The 20,182-nt window shown below is 48.8% G+C and overlaps 1 long non-coding RNA gene across 2 annotated transcripts in view; it reads right to left on the reverse strand.

The window, feature by feature from the left end:
• Positions 1 to 4,513: 4,513 nt before the first annotated feature.
• The window catches only part of LOC134928625 (uncharacterized), a 58,840-nt gene continuing 43,171 nt past the window's right edge, over positions 4,514 to 20,182 (reverse strand). The window contains exons 1-4 of one of the 2 annotated variants that reach the window (XR_010177956.1): positions 14,570 to 14,654; positions 9,049 to 9,150; positions 8,030 to 8,089; positions 4,514 to 5,084 (exon numbers count right to left, since the gene is read on the reverse strand). This is a non-coding gene — a long non-coding RNA (uncharacterized LOC134928625). Of the gene's footprint in view, positions 5,085 to 8,029; positions 8,090 to 9,048; positions 9,151 to 14,569; positions 14,655 to 20,182 lie in introns of those variants that run through there. The other variant, XR_010177957.1, reaches the window with a different exon arrangement.

Consider the following 20,182-nt stretch of genomic DNA (forward strand, 5'->3'; position numbering starts at 1 on the left):
CCGGCCTGCTGTAATATACATAGGGCTGACTCACACTGGCCTGGCCTGCTGTAATATACATAGGGCCTGACTCACACTGGCCCGGCCTGCTGTAATACACATAGAGGCTGACTCACACTGCCCACCTGGCCTGCTGTAATACACATAGAGGCTGACTCACACTGCCCCCCCATGACCTGTTGTAATATACATAGAGGCTGACTCACACTGGCCCGGCCTGCTGTAATATACATAGAGGCTGACTCACACTGGCCCGGCCTGCTGTAATATACATAGGGGCTGACTCACACTGGCCTGGCCTGCTGTAATACACATAGAGGATAACAGGCGCTAACTGTGAATAGTCACCGTATGTTTGGTCGTACGCACCTCTGCGCATCGGACGGCCCCTATCTGCTGCTGCTTTGATAACTGTCATCGCTATCATTGACAACCAGAGTAACGCTGCCTGTGCACATCTCTGTGTAGCCTGCACCACCAGTGACGCCCCCTCCCTGCATTTACCTTACATGAGGACCCCACATTACAGCCCAGGTACACCCCTTCACTCACAATGGGAGGTACAACTGACTCACCCACAACTCACACTGCCTGTGATACCTTCATGTAGGACGGGGGAAGGAGATGCAGGAATGAGGAAATAATGGGGGGTAATCATAGGCGTGCGCAGCACATTTCATTAGGGGGTGCACCGTTGGAGGGGTGTGTCTAGCACCTCCTTTTGGGCGTGTCTAGCACCATCTATTGACGTCAACGCAATATAAAACATCCACCCTTGTACCAATCCTAATAAAGCAGATACATTGTCAGATGTTGTGGTGTGCACCAAACAAACAACCATGATGGCACTCACTGCAATTGCACTACTCCTCCTCAGCCTGGTCTGGCTGCCCCTCTCTTTCCCCTGCAAGCTGCAGCAGCTTACTACAAGTCAGCCACTCACTGACACTGACAGTCACAGACTAGTACTGCTGCTGCTGGAAAAATGAGTGACGTGTCAATGCTGCTGCCAGCCACCTGCCAGTATTGAATTTGTCTTCCTAAGAGGAACGCTGGCTGCATGCTGATCCTCATCAGTGTCTGGAGTTGGCATAGCATAGAAGGAGAGAGGTGGGCATGTGGCGGGTGTGACGGGTGGGCGGTGGCATCCTTGATTAACCCAGGCTTCTAGTCAGTAATGCAGTCCTGACACGGTGCAGCGCAGAGGGGACAGTAATCAGCCTGCTCGGCGATCGTTGCATCAGGCATGTGAGATCGGGGTGCCAGACATTAGGGGGTGCCTGTGCGCACCAGGCAGCCCCCCTGCGCACACCTATGGGGATAATTCAGAGTTGATCGCAGCAGCAAATTTGCTAGCCGTTGGGCAAAACCATGGCCCTCATTCCGAGTTGTTCGCTCGCTAGCTGATTTTAGCAGCATTGCACACGCTAGGCCGCCGCCCTCTGGGAGTGAATCTTAGCTTAGCAGAATAGCGAACGAAAAATGAGCAGAACTGCGAATAGAAAATTCTTAGCAGTATCTGAGTAGCTCGAGACTTACTCCTACACTGCGATCAGCTCAGGCCGTTTAGTTCCTGGTTTAATGTCACAAACACGCCCTGCGTTCGGCCAGCCACTCCCCCGTTTCTCCAGACACTCCCGCGTTTTCCCTGACACGCCTGCGTTTTTTCGCCAACGCCGGGAAAACGCTGAGTTGCCGCCCAGAAACGCCCCTTTCCTGTCAATCATTTACCAAACACCAGTACGACTGAAAAGCGCCACAGACGCTACAGTAAAACAGCTACATTTTTAGTAAAATAACTAAGCGCATGCGCTCTGCATACCATGCGCATGCGCATTTAGCAACAAATCGCAGCATAATGAAAATCGCCAACGAGCGAACAACTCGGAATGACCCCCCATGTGCACTGCAGGTGTGGCAGATGTAACATATGCAGAGAGAGTTAGATTTCAGTGGGTTATATTGTTTCTGGCTGCTTTATTTTTGCACTGCAATTTAGATTTCAGTTTGAACACATCCCACCCAAATCTAACTCTCTCTGCACATGTTACATCTGCCCCCCCCCTGCAGTGCACATGGTTTTGCCCAACTGCTAACAAATTTGCTGCTGCAATCAACTTTGAATTAGGCCCACTGGGGCAGATGTATTAACCTGGAGAAGGCATAAGGAAGTGATAAACCAGTGATATGTGCAAGGTGATAAAGGCAGCAGCCAATCAGATCCTAACTGTTAATTTACATATTGGAGCTGATTGGCTGGTGCCTTTATCACCTTGCACATATCACTGGTTTATCACTTCCTTATGCCGTCTCCAGGTTATAACTTAATACATCTGCACCAATGTGTGTTACTGGAATAGCGCGTGTTACCGGTGCTGAGTGACTGTCCTGTGGGTGTGTCTCATTACCAGGTTCCTGTAATTATCACTATATAATAACTCCTGTCACTTCCATGTGACATGCAGAGAGAGCGATGGTCTGTCTGTCACACAGCGTCTTGTACAGTGAGTGCTGGGCCGTAATCTCACAGTGGACACACAGGCCTGCAGCCGGACAGTGAGTGCTGGGGTGTAATCACAGAGGGCACACAGGTCTGCAGCCGGGCAGTGAGTGCTGGGGTGTAATCACAGAGGGCACACAGGTCTGCAGCCGGGCAGTGAGTGCTGGGGTGTAATCACAGAGGACACACAGGCCTGCAGCCGGGCAGTGAGTGCTGGGGTGTAATCACAGAGGACACACAGGCCTGCAGCCGGGCAGTGAGTGCTGGGGTGTAATCACAGAGGGCACACAGGACTGCAGCCGGGCAGTGAGTGCTGGGGTGTAATCACAGAGGACACACAGGCCTGCAGCCGGGCAGTGAGTGCTGGGGTGTAATCACAGAGGACACACAGGTCTGCAGGCGGGCAGTGAGTGCTGGGCCGTAATCTCACAGAGGACACACAGGCCTGCAGCCGGGCAGTGAGTGCTGGGGCGTAATCTCACAGAGGACACACAGGCCTGCAGCCGGGCAGTGAGTGCTGGGGTGTAATCTGCAGGGGCGGAGGAAACCCGTATTTCACAGAGGACACACAGGCCTGCAGCCGGGCAGTGAGTGCTGGGGTGTAATCTGCAGGGGCGGAGTAAACCTGTATTTCACAGAGGACACACAGGTCTGCAGCCGGGCAGTGAGTGCTGGGGTGTAATCTGCAGGGGCGGAGTAAACCTGTATTTCACAGAGGACACACAGGCCTGCAGCCGGGCAGTGAGTGCTGGGGTGTAATCTGCAGGGGCGGAGTAAACCTGTATTTCACAGAGGACACACAGGTCTGCAGCCGGGCAGTGAGTGCTGGGGTGTAATCTGCAGGGGCGGAGTAAACCTGTATTTCACAGAGGACACACAGGCCTGCAGCCGGGCAGTGAGTGCTGGGGTGTAATCACAGAGGACACACAGGCCTGCAGCCGGGCAGTGAGTGCTGGGGTGTAATCACAGAGGACACACAGGTCTGCAGCCGGGCAGTGAGTGCTGGGGTGTAATCACAGAGGAGACACAGGCCTGCAGCCGGGCAGTGAGTGCTGGGGTGTAATCTCACAGAGGGCACACAGGCCTGCAGCCAGGCAGTGAGTGCTGGGGTGTAATCACAGAGGACACACAGGGCTGCAGCCGGGCAGTGAGTGCTGGGGTGTAATCACAGAGGACACACAGGCCTGCAGCCGGGCAGTGAGTGCTGGGGTGTAATCACAGAGAACACACAGGCCTGCAGCCGGGCAGTGAGTGCTGGGGTGTAATCACAGAGGACACACAGGCCTGCAGCCGGGCAGTGAGTGCTGGGGTGTAATCACAGAGGACACACAGGGCTGCAGCCGGGCAGTGAGTGCTGGGGTGTAATCACAGAGGGCACACAGGCCTGCAGCCGGGCAGTGAGTGCTGGGGTGTAATCACAGAGGACACACAGGACTGCAGCCGGGCAGTGAGTGCTGGGGTGTTATCACAGAGGACACACAGGACTGCAGCCGGGCAGTGAGTGCTGGGGTGTAATCACAGAGGACACACAGGGCTGCAGCCGGGCAGTGAGTGCTGGGGTGTAATCACAGAGGACACACAGGCCTGCAGCCGGGCAGTGAGTGCTGGGGTGTAATCACAGAGGACACACAGGTCTGCAGCCGGGCAGTGAGTGCTGGGGTGTAATCACAGAAGACACACAGGCCTGCAGCCGGGCAGTGAGTGTCGGTCATTATATGACAGGAACAGTCCCATCACATCACATTACAGGGTCCAAGTACATCTTATTATTCATATCCCATACAGGAGTCTCTCCGTCCTCTCTCACCTGTGCACCCCCGGCACCCACTGCCATCACCTGCACCATTGCAGAGTAATACAGTTGTAATAAATGTAATTGTTACTAGATAAAATGTTTATTCGCTGATATATATATAATATAAATAAATGTGCGTTAAGCAAACAAGATATACAAAGGGACACACTGTAAGAACAGAATTCATTGTACATATATATTTCTTTTTCATATTCCAATTTATTAAAGATGTAAAATTGAGATTCCATTTTATTGGTTTATTTACCATTTAGTTATTTTCCATATAACACTTTTGCTTCTTAAAACCTTTTATTGATTTTGTTGACAAATGGCTGCAACTACTGTACGTCAGGAATATCTTCATGTCATCTCGCTGTAATCTGTAGAAATTCAGACGTTGTGGACATTTGGTAACATCAGACCGACCATTACTATCTGCTGGCGCCATCATTCTGGGAGACATATTTGTGTTTAAAACATGTACAAATATTTTCTTCAATGGGACGATAAAGGGATAAAACACATCATTATATATCATTATGTACCACAAGGGGGAGCTCATGACCAGCGACAGGGAAATGTACAATACAGCGGACAGACATGATTTAGGTTACAGGAGATTTGCCTGAATTGCAATACTGCTTTATAAAGGTTTCTTTGTCAGCTGCCATGTTATTTGTAGGTGCGGTGCGCTTCAGTGCGGACTAAACTGCGGTCTTTGGGGCGCAGGTTGCGTTAATCCGTGTCGTTTATTGCAATACTGCTTTGTCCTCCAGGGGCTCTCGAAAGCTAAAAGAGAGAATATAATGTGAGTTATATCTGCACTTTCACTCCGATGTACTGTACAACAAATGGGGGGAGACGTATCAAGCCTCGGAGACTGATTCCGCTTCTGTCATTCAGAGACTGTGCGAGATAACTGACAGTTAGAGACTGATTGGTTACTTTGGCCAATGTCTCCACTGTCAGTCACCAAGGCTCGATACATCCCCCCCATAGAGCTTTAAAAGTCATATTCCTGAAATGAAGTTAATGTTCCTGGTAAGATTTAATGGAGGAACAAACCTTTCTATTCATGGCAAATTTGTGTAGGAAGAAAAGATAATTCATAACGTCAGACATTACTTGTAGTCTGTCACCACTGGAAATGACATTCAGGACCAGTCAGGGCCACATTCAGGCTTCATCTTATTCTCCCAATGACATGCATTATTACATGTGATCAGGGCAGTGCTAATGTCTCACTATCACTAAGGGGGTCATCCAGAGTCGATCGCTGCTGTGCGTTTTCGCACAGCGTGCAATCAGATTTGAACTGCGCAAGCGTATGCACCACACTGCGCAGGCACAATGGACCGCTGCAACGAGGATCAGCACCCTGCGGCAGGTTGATGCGAAAAAAGGGATCGCACCAGCGAATGCAAGGAGATTGTCAGGAAGAGGGCGTTTGTGGGTGGCAACTGACCGTTTTCTGAGAGTGTCCGGAAAAATGCAGGCGTGTCCGAGCGTTTGCAGGGAGGGTTTCTGACATCAAATCTGGTCCCGAACAGCCTGATGTGATCGCAGCGGCTGAGTAAGTCCTGGGCTTCTCTAATTTCTATGACCGCACACTAATTGCGGCACGATCACAATTAGTGCGGGTCACAGATGGGGGTGCTGCTGTTAGGATGCTGGGCGGCCTTGCCCTGCGATGGGCGGCGCCCAGCATGCGAGGCAAAGGATTGCAAATTCTGCTAAAAAGCAATCCTTACTGAATTGGGTCGATTGCTGGTTGTAACGTGCGAGAAGGTCGCACATCCAATGTGAGGCTCGCACTAGTGCACAGACCCCGTGGTGCACTCTAGTTGGGAGAGGCGTCTGGGAAAGCGCACTGGCCATCTGGGTGCACCGCTGCCGACCAATGGGATTTGCGCAGGTTCATCCTGCACGCTTATTATTCCCAAAGCAGCAGAAGAGAAACATGAACATGGCGTTTCTTATGATATTGGGCCTAATTCAGACCTGATCGCAAAAGCAAAATCTTTCTCTAATGGATAAAACCATATGCACTGCAGGTGGGGCAGATGTAACATGTGCAGAGAGTTAGATTTGGGTGGGTTATATTGTTTATGTGCAGTGTAAATACTGGCTGCTTTATTTTTACACTGCAATTTAGATTCCAGTTTGAACTAACCCAAATCTAACTCTCTCTCTGCACATGTTACATCTGCACCACCTGCAGTGCACATGGTGTTGCCCATTAAAAAAATTTTTTTTGCTGCTGTGATCAGGTCTGAATTAGGCCCATTGTTACTTTAGACCTAAAGTTACTTCTGATGCGTTTGGTCTGACTAGTCGGCACTCAGACGGTCGACATCCAGAATATTGACAGGTTCTGTCAGCTGTCAAAATGTTGACATGTCAACATTCCCTTATGTTGACACGGTTAAATTGCAGACATGCTCCCAATGTCGACACCAGAATGTCATCATATGGTTTTTGCTTATTTTAGCCTAACTCTCACCATAAACCCAAACCTATCACTTACCCTAAAAGTAAACAAAAAAATATGTCGACGTTCTGGTGTCAACATGTTAAATGCAGACATACTGAATGTGTCGACATTTTAACCACTTAACGGTATGTTGACATATTTGTTGTTGACTTAACGTCCATGTTGACATTCTGGCGGCCAACATTCAGAACCAGTTGACATTGTGGTGTCGACATTCTGAAGTTGACCAGTCGACCGGATACCACTTCTAACCCCTAGGCAGGCATTCCCAACCTCGGCCCTCAAGCACACTGACAGTGCAGGTTTCACTGATATCCAGGTTTCAGCACAGACGGTTAAAACATAATAAGTGAGGTACTAATTAAGTCACCTGGGCTCAAAACCTGGATATCATTAATACCTGGACTGTTAGTGTGGCTTGAGGACCGAGGTTGGGAATGCCTGATCTACAGTATTGCACTGATTCAGCAGATGTACCAAGTATGTGTGGTCATCCCAGGGCTGCCTTCAGAAATTGTGAGGCCTGGGACTGACAGAAAAGACAAAGCCCCCCACCCCCTCGCCTTACGTTCCCCCTGAAGCCCCCACTTTATTACCATTCTGGGTACCAGTTTCTGGTCCTGGGGGAAGGCCACAGGACATCAGATGGTGCACCTAAGCATGACCACGGAGAGCCGGGACCACAGTAGTAGCAGCAGGTCAGGGAAGGAGTCAGGAGCAGGCAGCCATAGAGAGACAGCACTGTCGGTATTTCATATTTGGAGCCAGCCACGAGCCAATCAGAGCTTGCGGACCCGCATCCGTTCCTGATTGGCTGCCAGTCCACTAGCTCCAATTGGCTCACAGACAGCTTGAAATGCCGCTGACGCTGTCCCTCCATGCAGTCTGCAGTCAGGGCCCAGGGCTGGAGTCCCAGCAGTCACCCCTCATGGCGCGGCCCTGGGTCAACATGCCCCCACTTATGGTCTAGCTCAGTGGTTCCCAAACTTTTTGAGTCACAGCGTCCTGGATTATAAGAATTTTTATCACGGCAACCCAGGGCCTAAACTTCAGAAATCAGTATCAACTTAGTAAATTGTGTTTATACGTCCCTCTTAGGGTCAGTTATGGGGTGAGGGACAGGATCCGCTTCTGTTTCTCCACATATGCTATGATTGGCAGCCGCCTGCTCTGGTTTTGTCTATGACAGTGACCATAAATAAATTGAATTGGTCCTGGACCACCAACCGCAGTCTCTTACCTGGCAGGTTATCTCATCTGCGTCTGTCTCAGCCAACACAATGGTGCACTCCTGAACCTTCTGCAAAACCCAATACATAATAATTAGTAACAGTGGCCTAACGCTCCAACGCCGCATTCACAGGACATGTGACAGCGTATAGATACACATCATAATGCTGTAAGGAAATGTGACCGCTCTCCTCACATTAATCACACTCAGCTCTGTCACTTTACACATGCCACGTTCAGGACACGGCCATCTTAGTGCTTCTGCACCAGCCATTTTCCTCGACTCCAACCACGCTTTGTATAGCCAGGAGCACCGGTTTCGGCCGTGCGTGGCACCTGCTCTCCCTGGTGAGATTCCTGCTTGGAAATACCGCACCACTTTCCATGAGTGCAGACAAGCTGCCAACCAGCGCCATAGCAGGGTATTAGTGTCATGACATCATGAAAAGAGGGAGCTGATCACTGGGAGCGCCCCACGCACTCTACTGGCCAAATACAGGTGCCACCGGGGCTTCGATAGCGCCACGTCCTCCGCCCTGCTCCCTGAGTTTTGGCATCACTTGCACCCCCTAGCTACGGACCTGGTGCCAGCTTGTGGGAACGTGAGATAATTCCTTCAAATCAGGACTGTGCCAACTAAATCAGGAGAGCTGTGCGGGATTTACTGCTTCACAACTATCACAAGACACTAGTGCGATGCGTGGAAGTACAAGAAACAGGGGGTGGAGCTTAGATTAATAGCGGGTGGCAGGGGACCCTTTTAAAAAGGGGGACCCGGGGTACTTACCCCCAGGGCCACCCCCCTTAATCCAGCTCTGATTGCAGTAATGTGACAGCAAGCGCAAATTTGCGAATGCAGCGATGGGCGCCTTTTACCTTTCTTGGCTTCTTGGCGGCTCCTCGGAAGTGCGATTTTTACCAGTAGCAGTTTTGAGACTATCGCTATTTCAGTCTCAGTAGCGATCCTTACTGAATGAGGACCACAGTTCATTAGAATATTTACATTTTATTTACCTTCTAAATACTTACCCCACGTTTTTGATAATCACATTTTAGTAAATCTCTTTTTGCATGTCTGGGGCAGACCGTCTCTCTAATTCCGAATTTCAAAGTCCGAGAATTCCCCTCCTCCTGAAAATAAAGGATTTGGAAAATGTAGAAAGCTGAGATCTTATAGATAATGACACTTTATCCACTTATTGATGCTGAGAAGAGGTCAGTGAATTTCTTTTGTCTCAGATCCAACGACATTTCATGATACTGTATGCAGCTAAAGCCACTAAATACTCAGTATACCGGGCTGGAACTTGTGAGTGGGGGGCCCAGGGGCAAAAATAAAATTTGGGTCCCCCCTCCTCCAACCCAAGCCAAGTTCACAATATGCCACACAGTAGTGAGTGACAGGGAGAGGCAGAGGGTGACAGCGTAAGGCAGGGGGATGCAGTGGGTGACAGGGAGAGACAGTGGGTGACAGGGAGAGGCAGAGGGTGACAGCGTAAGGCTGGGGGAGGCAGTGGGTGACAGGTGGAGGCAGTGGGTGACAGGGAGAGACAATGGGTGACAGGGAGAGGCAGTGGGTGACAGCGTAAGGCAGGGGAGGCAGTGGGTGACAGATGGAGGCAGTGGGTGACAGGTGGAGGCAGTGGGTGACAGTGAGAAACAGTGGGTGACAGGCAGAGGCTGACAGCATAAGGCAGCGGAGGCAGCGGGTGACAGGTGGAGGCAGTGGGTCACAGGGAGAGGCAGTGGGTGACAGCGTAAGGCAGGGGGAGGCAGTGGGTAACAGTTGGAGGCTGTGGGTGACAGGGATACAAGCACAATGTCCTATGTGGTGGGGAGAACAGGGGCATGTATCTTGGTGGGGGCAGGAACACAGTGGCCTTTGCTCTGCTTGTGGCAGGGATCACCGTCCATAGTGCTTTCCTCAGTTTGACACTCGGTCAGGCAGACTCTGACAGTGCCAGTTATACCAGATGTGAGCTGCCTATAATCACACAGACAGCAGTGACTCAGAAACATGTACAGCTGTCTGGTAACTAGAGGCAGTAAGTGGCTGTGATATCAGTGCTGGTAGGTGGCAGGACTCCTCTATCAGTCCCGCACACACAAGGTCTGCCCCGCCTACCTAAGGTATGGGGCAGGTCCCTCAGGCAGTGGGACCCACCCTGCTCTCTGCATTGTGCCAGTCATCCAACAATGCTCAAAATGGTCTGGGGGGGTGCCAGGGGATAACTCATTGCTGGTCTGGGGGATGGGGGGGCAGCAATGGGTTCCTTTGTCCTCTGGTGCCCCGGTGCAGTACACTGGTAGATCCGCCTCTGTACAGGGCACACTTTTATAAACTGCTGTTCTGATTTCACTTACATCCAGTGACAATACCCGCCATTGCACAAATATTTACCACATGCTTCCATACAGTGACTGGCTGTCAGCCCCCTGATTGGTGTATAGCTCCAACCATCCACCAATCAGCACGCTGTCGGCCATTCACTGTGTGACTACATGGAGTGTGGGGCCCCTCGCTCTGTGCATAGGGCAGCCGGCTGAGAGGCAGGCAGAGAAAGAGGGTACAGGTCATTGGGCCGACCACAGTTAGGTTGACAGTCATTAGGTCGAACACTATAGGTCAACATGCAGTAGGTCGACAGGGTTGCTAGGTCAACATGGTCTACAGGTTGACATGAAAAAAGGTCAACATGAGTTAAAGAAAAAAAATTGGTGTCGTTTTCTTTGTAGAGTGACCGGGAACCCCAATTAGTGCACCGCGTCCCCTCGCTCTGCTACCGCTGCGCTCTGCACAGGTTACCGTTCCCAACTGTAGTACACGTGGATCGTAAAGTATGAAAAAGTGGGAAAAATGTAAAAAAAAATGGAAAAACTCATGTCGACCATTTTTCATGTCGACCTAGCACTTGTCGACCTATAGACCACGTTGACCTAGCAACCTTGTCGACCTACTGCATGTCGACCAATAATGGTCGACCTAATGACTGTGGACCAAACGATAGTATCCCGGGAAAGATGCTGCCCGGCCGCTGTATACATAGAGCATCTGGGCAACATTCCCTGCCTGCTCCCAAGAAGCTCCGGAGGCACCATCCCAGAGGCATCCCAGCCATTCCCTGCTCCAAGGTGTGTGGGGCCCTAGGCAGCTGCTCAGAGTGCCCATACATTAATGCAGTACTGGATGACTGTGTAAACAAAACCCGATTAAATAATTAATACCCTATTAATTATGATATTACAGAGAAGAATGGGGCAGATGTATTAACCTGGAGAAGGCATAAGGAAGTGATAAACCAGTGATATGTGCAGGATGTTAAAGGAACCAGCCAATCAGATCCTAACTGTTAATTTACATATAGGAGCTGATTGGCTGGTGCCTTTATCACCTTGCAAATATCACTGATTTAGCACTTCCTTATCACTTCTCCAGGTTAATACATCTGCCCCTATATTCTTTATGATGAAACACGCTGATTAGCTTCCAGTTTATATGAGAACATCACATTTATTTGCTATTATTGGATTGGATACAGTTTTTAGAACGATATTTACATTTTTGAGCTGTTACTGATTCTATACATTGATGTATTATTAGTACTGACATTCCGGCGGTACTACGCTTCTTCTTAGCGTTGTATATCATAAAATCAGCATTATGTGAATAAAATATAATTTCACGTATATCTATGGTATTCATTTTTGAGGATTATATATAACTGTAAGGGACTGAGAAGACGTGCAGTTTCATTACTATACATTGTATGTGTATTTGCTGCTGGAGATTGGTTCTTACTTTCCATTTCCTCTACTCGAGAATAGACTCGATGAACGATAATAAAAAAACACTTTATACCCTGACGCATTTCACAATGTACCTATACGGAGAGAGAAGATAAGATTGTGGTTTGGGAGCTGTATGTAATATTTTCTCTATCTTCCTGCTAAGTAGTGTATTACACAGGGCCGGTTCTAGACTTTTTGCCCCCCCCCCCAAGTGCACGTAAAAAAAATAAGGGCGTGGCTTCAACGGGAAGGGGCATGGCCACAGTTATGCCCCTTGTAGCTGTGCCCCCAGCCGATTTGAGCCCCCAGTAGATTTGCTCCCTGTAGTTGTGCCCCTGTAGCTGTGCCCCCAGTAGATTTGCTCCCTGTAGCTGTGCCCCCTATAGAGCTGTGCCCCCAGTACAGTTGTGCCCCCTGTAGCTGTGCCCCCTGTACAGTTGTGCCCCCTGTAGAGTTGTCCCCCCTGCAGCTGTGCCCCCTGTAGCTGTGCCCCCTGTAGCTGTGCCCCCTGTAGCTGTGCCCCCTGTAGCTGTGCCCCCTGTAGAGTTGTGCCCCCTGTAGCTGTGCCCCCTCTAGAGTTGTGCCCCCTGTAGCTGTGCCCCCTGTAGCAGTGCCCCCAGTAGTTTTGCCCCCTGTAGATGTGCCCCTGTGGCTGTGCCCCCAGTAGTTTTGCCCGCTGTAGATGTGCCCCTGTGGCTGTGCCCCCTGTAGATGTGCCCCCTGTAGATGTGCCCCTGTAGCTGTGCCCCTGTAGATGTGCCCCTGTGGCTGTGCCCCCAGTAGTTTTGCCCCCTGTAGATGTGCCCCTGTGGCTGTGCCCCCAGTAGATGTGCCCCCAGTAGATGTGCCCCTGTGGCTGTGCCCCCAGTAGTTTTGCCCCCTGTAGATGTGCCCCTGTGGCTGTGCCCCCAGTAGATGTGCCCCCTGTAGATGTGCCCCTAGTAGCGCCGTTAAAAAAAAAACAATATTAAAAAAAAAAATACCAGCCCCGCTCCTGCTTCCATAACGCTGCTGCTGTCTCTGCCGCCGCTCCTCGGATCTATGGGTGAGACGTCATGACGTCTCTCCCATAACGCCGCACAGGCACTAGAGGTCAGTTAGGACCTGTAGCGTCTGCGGCTGCTCCCACAATGCCGTGCTGTGCACGATGACGTCAGGCGCACCGCGCTGTAGCATGTGGGATGGTCAGGCGGTGCAGTCGCGGCAGCGCCCTTATGGCTGTGGCACCCTGGTCAAAAATCCTGTTTGCCCACGGCAAGAGCCGCTCCTGGTATTACCATGCTATATAATAGACTGGAAGGCTAATGTGTGCTGACTATAAGGTAGTGAATGATCTGATCACTGCTAGATCTAAAAGACATTACTCACTTCTCATCCTTCTAGATCTCTCTGCTGCATGTGACACTGTGACCACTTCTCATACACTACAATCCCTAGGTCTTCAGGACACAGCCCTCTCCTGGTTCCTAATCCCACCTATCTAATCGCTCCTTCAGTGTCCGCTTCTCTGACTCCACCTCCTCTTCTCTACCTCTATCAGTTGGAGTACCGCAAGGCTCAGTCTATACCACATCTCTGTTTAAGCTAATCAGATCTTTCAGATTTCAGTATCATGTACATAGATAATACTCAGATCTACCTATCATCCCCTGATTTGTCACCATCTGTATTGGGCCGTGTCACTGAATGCCTCTCTGCCATTAATCTTGGATGTCATCCCGCCACCTCAAACTTAATATTTCCAAAACAGAATTCATTATATTTCCACCGGCCAATAGTAGTTTCCAACCTGATATCTCTATCACTGTTGAGAACTCAACAATCATCCCTACCCCACAAGCTCGCTGCCTAGGTGTCATCCCTGACTCTGAACTGTCCTTTATTCCCACATTCTATCTGTCTCAAGATCATGTTACATACATCTAAGAAACATATCCAAAATACAACCATATCTTACACAAGACACTGCAAACACTCTGATCCACGCTCTCATTATCTCCCACATTAATATTGCAATAGTCTACTTACTGATCTTACTAAGAAAAACGTCTCTCATCTGCACGGATCAGTCGCTCACACAGAACTTTCTTTGGGCTGCATCCCCCCTATGGAATGCCCTACCACGCACAATAAGACTCTCCCCTGGTCTCCAAACCTTCAAGCGTTCCCTGAAAACTCACCTCTTTAGGCAAGCCTATCAAATTCCAGAACTGCCCACATAACTTTCATAAACCTTCCTATCAAATTGCATCCACTCTGCACAGTCCACACATATCCTCACATCTTCTCATTCTTCACTTTCCCTTCCTCTCGAACCCGTTTCATCATTGCTGTATGACCATATCATACAGCCCACCAAGAACCTTTGCAATCTGGAGGACAACTATGTAATAAATAGCACCTATCCTTGTGTATCATTGCCTATTTCCCTATAGATTGTAAGCTTGCGAGCAGGGCCCTCCTACCTCTATGACTGTTTGTTATTACCCAGTTTGTTATATCATTGTTATTTCCAATTGTAAAGCGTAACGGAATTTGCTGCGCTATATAAGAAACTTAATAAATAAATAAATTGCCCCTGCCCATGTTTTGCTAGGTCCTGGCAATGCAGTGTTCTACCCCTGGTTCCCAGGAATGTATGAGCCTGATAATACTGACCTGTCCTACAGAGGTAGCTGGGTTTAGTGGCTTGTAAAGCACTGAATATATTGCAATTTCTTTAGCACAGATAGATTACACAGAACCGGAACCCATACTGTACCTTCAGGAGTGTAGGGGGGACATAATCCAGGGGTTTATATAGATACAGGACATTTTCCTTACGGTTGAAGCGTTTCACGGCCTCTATTATCTAGAGATGAGCGGGTTCGGTTTCTCTGAATCCGAACCCGCCCGAACTTCATGTTTTTTTACACGGGTCCGAGCGACTCGGATCTTCCCGCCTTGCTCGGTTAACCCGAGCGCGCCCGAACGTCATCATCACGCTGTCGGATTCTCGCGAGGCTCGGATTCTATCGCAAGACTCGGATTCTATATAAGGAGCCGCGCGTCGCCGCCATTTTCACACGTGCATTGAGATTGATAGGGAGAGGACGTGGCTGGCGTCCTCTCCGTTTAGAAATTAAAATAGATAGGAGAGTGTTACTTACTGGAGCTTAGGAGGAGTTATACTAGTGACTGATGACCAGTGACCTGACCACCAGTGCAGTTTTATAATTTATTATTATTTAATAATCCGTTCTGTTCTTGTTCTCTGCCTGAAAAAAACGATACACAGTGACTCAGTCACACTCACATACCATATCTGTGCTCAGCCCAGTGTGCTGCATCATCTATGTATAATATCTGACTGTGCTCACACAGCTTAATTGTGGGGGAGACTGGGGAGCAGTTATAGGTTATAGCAGGAGCCAGGAGTACATATTAAACAGTGCACACTTTTGCTGCCAGAGTGCCACTGCCAGTGTGACTGACCACTGACCACTGTGACCAGTGACCTGACCACACTGACCACCAGTATAGTATATTGTGATTGTCTGCCTGAAAAAGTACACTCGTCGTGTGACTTGTGTGGTGTTTTTTTATTCTATAAAAAACTCATTCTACTGACAGACAGTGTCCAGCAGGTCCGTCATTATATAATATATACCTGTCCGGCTGCAGTAGTGATATATATATATTGTTTATATCATTATTTATCATCCAGTCTATACTAGCAGCAGACACAGTACGGTAGTTCACGGCTGTAGCTACCTCTGTGTCGGCACTCGGCAGTCCATCCATAATTGTATACCACCTACCCGTGGTTTTTTTTTTCTTTCTTCTTTATACATACTACATCTCATTATCATCCAGTCTATATTAGCAGCAGACACAGTACAGTACGGTAGTCCACGGCTGTAGCTACCTCTGTGTCGGCACTCGGCAGTCCATCCATAATTGTATACCACCTACCCGTGGTTTTTTTTCTTTCTTCTTTATACATACTACATCTCATTATCATCCAGTCTATATTAGCAGCAGACACAGTACAGTACGGTAGTCCACGGCTGTAGCTACCTCTGTGTAGGCACTCGGCAGTCCATCCATAATTGTATACCACCTACCCGTGTTTTTTTTTTCCCTTTCTTCTTTATACATACTACATCTCATTATCATCCAGTCTATATTAGCAGCAGACACAGTACAGTACGGTAGTCCACGGCTGTAGCTACCTCTGTGTCGGCACTCGGCAGTCCATCCATAATTGTATACCACCTACCCGTGGTTTTTTTTTCTTTCTTCTTTATACATACTACATCTCATTATCAACCAGTCTATATTAGCAGCAGACACAGTACGGTAGTCCACGGCTGTAGCTACCTCTGTGTCGGCACTCGGCAGTCCATCCATAATTGTATACCACCTACCCGTGGTTTTTTTTTTCTTTCTTCTTTATACATACTACATCTCATTATCATCCAGTCTATATTAGCAGCAGACACAGTACGGTAGTCCACGGCTGTAGCTACCTCTGTGTCGGCACTCGGCAGTACATCCATAATTGTATACCACCTACCCGTGGTTTTTTTTTCTTTCTTCTTTATACATACTACATCTCATTATCATCCAGTCTATATTAGCAGCAGACACAGTACAGTACGGTAGTCCACGGCTGTAGCTACCTCTGTGTCGGCACTCGGCAGTCCATCCATAATTGTATACCACCTACCCGTGTTTTTTTTTTCTTTCTTCTTTATACATACTACATCTCATTATCAACCAGTCTATTTAGCAGCAGACACAGTACGGTAGTCCACGGCTGTAGCTACCTCTGTGTCGGCACTCGGCAGTCCATCCATAATTGTATACCACCTACCCGTGTTTTTTTTTTCTTTCTTCTTTATACATACTACATCTCATTATCAACCAGTCTATATTAGCAGCTGACACAGTACGGTAGTCCACGGCTGTAGCTACCTCTGTGTCGGCACTCGGCAGTCCATCCATAATTGTATACCACCTACCCGTGGTTTTTTTTTTCTTTCTTCTTTATACATACTACATCTCATTATCAACCAGTCTATATTAGCAGCAGACACAGTACGGTAGTCCACGGCTGTAGCTACCTCTGTGTCGGCACTCGGCAGTCCATCCATAATTGTATACCACCTACCCGTGGTTTTTTTTTCTTTCTTCTTTATACATACTACATCTCATTATCAACCAGTCTATATTAGCAGCAGACACAGTACGGTAGTCCACGGCTTTAGCTACCTCTGTGTCGGCACTCCGCAGTCCATCCATAATTGTATACCACCTACCCGTGGTTTTTTTTTCTTTCTTCTTTATACATACTACATCTCATTATCATCCAGTCTATATTAGTAGCAGACATAGTACGGTAGTCCACGGCTGTAGCTACCTCTGTGTCGGCACTCGGCAGTCCATCCATAATTGTATACCACCTACCCGTGTTTTTTTATTTATTTCTTCTTTATACATACTACATCTCATTATCATCCAGTCTATATTAGCAGCAGACACAGTACAGTACGGTAGTCCACGGCTGTAGCTACCTCTGTGTCGGCACTCGGCAGTCCATCCATAATTGTATACCACCTACCCGTGGTTTTTTTTTTTCTTTCTTCTTTATACATACTGCATCTCATTATCATCCAGTCTATATTAGCAGCAGACACAGTACAGTACGGTAGTCCACGGCTGTAGCTACCTCTGTGTCGGCACTCGGCAGTCCATCCATAATTGTATACCACCTACCCGTGGTTTTTTTTTTCTTTCTTCTTATACATACTACATCTCATTATCATCCAGTCTATATTAGCAGCAGACACAGTACAGTACGGTAGTCCACGGCTGTAGCTACCTCTGTGTCGGCACTCGGCAGTCCATCCATAATTGTATACTAGTATCCATCCATCTCCATTGTTTACCTGAGGTGCCTTTTAGTTGTGCCTATTAAAATATGGAGAACAAAAATGTTGAGGTTCCAAAATTAGGGAAAGATCAAGATCCACTTCCACCTCGTGCTGAAGCTGCTGCCACTAGTCATGGCCGAGACGATGAAATGCCAGCAACGTCGTCTGCCAAGGCCGATGCCCAATGGCATAGTACAGAGCATGTCAAATCCAAAACACCAAATATCAGTAAAAAAAGGACTCCAAAACCTAAAATAAAATTGTCGGAGGAGAAGCGTTAACTTGCCAATATGCCATTTACCACACGGAGTGGCAAGGAACGGCTGAGGCCCTGGCCTATGTTCATGGCTAGTGGTTCAGCTTCACATGAGGATGGAAGCACTCAGCCTCTCGCTAGAAAAATAAAAAGACTCAAGCTGGCAAAAGCAGTAGCACCGCAAAGAACTGTGCGTTCTTCGAAATCCCAAATCCACAAGGAGAGTCCAATTGTGTCGGTTGCGATGCCTGACCTTCCCAAAACTGGACGTGAAGAGCATGCGCCTTCCACCATTTGCACGCCCCCTGCAAGTGCTGGAAGGAGCACCCGCAGTCCAGTTCCTGATAGTCAGATTGAAGATGTCAGTGTTGAAGTACACCAGGATGAGGAGGATATGGGTGTTGCTGGCGCTGGGGAGGAAATTGACCAGGAGGATTCTGATGGTGAGGTGGTTTGTTTAAGTCAGGCACCCGGGGAGACACCTGTTGTCCGTGGGAGGAATATGGCCACTGACATGCCTGGTGAAAATACCAAAAAAATCAGCTCTTCGGTGTGGAAGTATTTCAACAGAAATGCGGACAACAGGTGTCAAGCCGTGTGTTGCCTTTGTCAAGCTGTAATAAGTAGGGGTAAGGACGTTAACCACCTCGGAACATCCTCCCTTATACGTCACCTGCAGCGCATTCATAATAAGTCAGTGACAAGTTCAAAAACTTTGGCCGACAGCGGAAGCAGTCCACTGACCAGTAAATCCCTTCCTCTTGTAACCAAGCTCACGCAAACCACCCCACCAACTCCCTCAGTGTCAATTTCCTCCTTCCCCAGGAATGCCAATAGTCCTGCAGGCCATGTCACTGGCAATTCTGATGATTCCTCTCCTGCCTGGGATTCCTCCGATGCATCCTTGCGTGTAACGCCTACTGCTGCTGGCGCTGCTGTTGTTGCTGCTGGGCGTCGATGGTCATCCCAGAGGGGAAGTCGTAAGCCCACTTGTACTACTTCCAGTAAGCAATTGACTGTTCAACAGTCCTTTGCGAGGAAGATGAAATATCACAGCAGTCATCCTGCTGCAAAGCGGATAACTGAGGCCTTGACAACTATGTTGGTGTTAGACGTTCGTCCGGTATCCGCTGTTAGTTCACAGGGAACTAGACAATTTATTGAGGCAGTGTGCCCCCGTTACCAAATACCATCTAGGTTACACTTCTCTAGGCACGCGATACCGAGAATGTACACGGACGTCAGAAAAAGACTCACCAGTGTCCTAAAAAATGCAGTTGTACCCAATGTCCACTTAACATGTGGACAAGTGGAGCAGGGCAGGGTCAGGACTATATGACTGTGACAGCCCACTGGGTAGATGTATGGACTCCCGCCGCAAGAACAGCAGCGGCGGCACCAGTAGCAGCATCTCGCAAACGCCAACTCTTTCCTAGGCAGGCTACGCTTTGTATCACCGGTTTCCAGAATACGCACACAGCTGAAAACCTCTTACGGCAACTGAGGAAGATCATCGCGGAATGGCTTACCCCAATTGGACTCTCCTGTGGATTTGTGGCATCGGACAACGCCAGCAATATTGTGTGTGCATTAAATATGGGCAAATTCCAGCACGTCCCATGTTTTGCACATACCTTGAATTTGGTGGTGCAGAATTTTTTAAAAAACGACAGGGGCGTGCAAGAGATGCTGTCGGTGGCCAGAAGAATTGCGGGACACTTTCGGCGTACAGGCACCACGTACAGAAGACTGGAGCACCACCAAAAACTACTGAACCTGCCCTGCCATCATCTGAAGCAAGAAGTGGTAACGAGGTGGAATTCAACCCTCTATATGCTTCAGAGGTTGGAGGAGCAGCAAAAGGCCATTCAAGCCTATACAATTGAGCACGATATAGGAGGTGGAATGCACCTGTCTCAAGCGCAGTGGAGAATGATTTCAACGTTGTGCAAGGTTCTGATGCCCTTTGAACTTGCCACACGTGAAGTCAGTTCAGACACTGCCAGCCTGAGTCAGGTCATTCCCCTCATCAGGCTTTTGCAGAAGAAGCTGGAGACATTGAAGGAGGAGCTAACACGGAGCGATTCCGCTAGGCATGTGGGACTTGTGGATGGAGCCCTTAATTCGCTTAACAAGGATTCACGGGTGGTCAATCTGTTGAAATCAGAGCACTACATTTTGGCCACCGTGCTCGATCCTA

Source organism: Pseudophryne corroboree, chromosome 5 (assembly GCF_028390025.1).
Source record: "Pseudophryne corroboree isolate aPseCor3 chromosome 5, aPseCor3.hap2, whole genome shotgun sequence".
NCBI classification, from domain to species: domain Eukaryota; kingdom Metazoa; phylum Chordata; class Amphibia; order Anura; family Myobatrachidae; genus Pseudophryne; species Pseudophryne corroboree.